The following is a 2,195-nucleotide window of genomic DNA, read 5'->3' on the forward strand; positions in this document are numbered from 1 at the left end:
TCTATTTTTCTGCCCTTTTTAATTAATTTTTCATGTATAAATTCAATTAAAATTTCTATTTTTCAGCCCTTTTTAATTCCTTTTCATGTATAAATTCATTTAAAACAACAACAAAAAGCAGTAATAAAATGCTAATAAAGGTACAATCAAATCCTTATATTATAATCACATTGCACTTAAATAAAGATAAAGGTGTAATCTGAATGTGTCCTGCAGGTGTCCGCATAAATCGGTCTTCTTCTGATTGCACTTAGGGCTTCTGATAACTCAGAGCACTGCATTAGATCTGATGATTTTCAAGTGCTACTTAAGTTCACGATGCTTTTGGAAACAGACCATATGTAAGATCAGTCGTGCGATGCGTTTTTACAAACTTCTTAGGCTTACGAAGCTTTTGGGAAACGCAGCCCAGTTCTGTTGTTCATGAATAAAAGTCTAAATTTAAACTGTTAAATTAATTAAGAATTTTTTTTTTTTTTTTTTATTATTATATAGAGAATTTTATTTATTTATTTATTTTATTTTTTTTTTTTCCAGTGATTAACTAAAGCATTGGGAAACAATGAACAGTTGACATGTATGTGAACGTTGAAGGAGTGGATCGCAGATCTACAATGGCCTTCATAATAATTTAATTATAATATTTCTTGAATAAATTATTCATCAACGTTACATTTATGCATGTTGATAATGGCTTTAGTCTGCCTTTTTACTCTCTAAGAAGCTGCTCTCATTGTGTGTGTGACCATGCCTGAGGCAACCTTGAAGTAAGATGTTTCTCTGCGTATGTGTGTTAGTATCTGTCTGTACAGGGAGAAGCTCAGACAGTCCCAGGACATATGTTCAACTGCCAATGTCCAGCGTATCAGATATACATCTTTGGAGAGACGTTTGGCATCTGACCTCTGATCACTTTTCACCAAAATAGTCGTCAGAAGATATGCTTCAAGTTTACCTCCATATGTGGAAACTGTCTAAGCTTATCTAGGTTTTGGAACCAATCAGAATTTTGCTGACGTATGCATTTACGCAATTAGCATCCTCTGTCAAGGTATTATTGTTGGGGATTTTGAACTGTACGCAGAGCGGCCTACGAACTCCATCGAGAGTGTTACAGCTGACTTCTGCTGATGAACCTGCAAACCATGTTCTTCAGTAAAGTGTTCTTTAATTGAACGCATCTCTGACTCCTAGTCTTCATTACAACACCTGGTCCTTGGGTTTTGACTGTAAATTCCCCTTACAACGTGAACAGTTTTGGTGAATTGACTTTCATTGGAGGGACATAAATCTCTCAGCTGAGTGATGACAAAATTTAGAATGTAATTTTTTTGCTGAACTATTACATTAAATAGAAGATTCGCTGTTGTCTTTATTTTTTTACCAAGCTTATTTAAATGGCTTTTGGAACCTCATTATTTTGTGACTCTAGTTAAGATTAGTATTTAATTTATGTTAGGCCTGCTTGTCAGTGCCAGTCCTATTTTTGACAAAGATTTGACCATTTAGAGCCAAATTGCCCACAGAAGTTACTGGTAAGTTTTTAGTTGCTGTTTGTATAAATAACTTTGAAATAGCTCACTACTGAGTTTTTCTTTGGTGGATATAGTGCTGGTGTACATTTGCTAATGTTAGCTAACATGTGGAATACTGTCATTAACTGCTGTAACATGATACTGACTCTGGCCATTTCTCAATTTGTTTCCTTGTGTTCTCACTCTACGTCATCATTAACCGTCAAAGTTCAATTCCAGCTCTCAAGAACGCAAGTACAGAGGACACATGAAAGTGGCCGGACGCATTCTTGATATTCAGGATGCATCAAAATCAGACTTGAGAAAACTGAACCTTTAGAAATCCCAGAAGACGCTGCTGGCGGACGACGTACGAAAGCCTGTAAGCTTTTAAACTTCTCACTGTAAGCCTGTAAATATGTAAACATTGTAACTTTGTTTTGCATAATATTAATAAAGTAATTAAGACCTAGAAAAAAGCCTGTCATACTTTTTATTGTTATATTTTTAACATTGATAATTTTAACATTGACAAAATATAGGTAACATTTAACATGCCTAATCACTTTTACAAATACATATCGTAAAATAAAAAAGAATAATATAAATACTATGAAAGTATTGTCTATAATAATCTGAAATAAATGTTTTAATATGAAAAGTTTGGTTAGCAGCAATGCA

The sequence above is a fragment of the Cyprinus carpio genome, unplaced genomic scaffold (assembly GCF_018340385.1).
Source record: "Cyprinus carpio isolate SPL01 unplaced genomic scaffold, ASM1834038v1 S000006703, whole genome shotgun sequence".
In the NCBI taxonomy this organism is placed as follows: domain Eukaryota; kingdom Metazoa; phylum Chordata; class Actinopteri; order Cypriniformes; family Cyprinidae; genus Cyprinus; species Cyprinus carpio.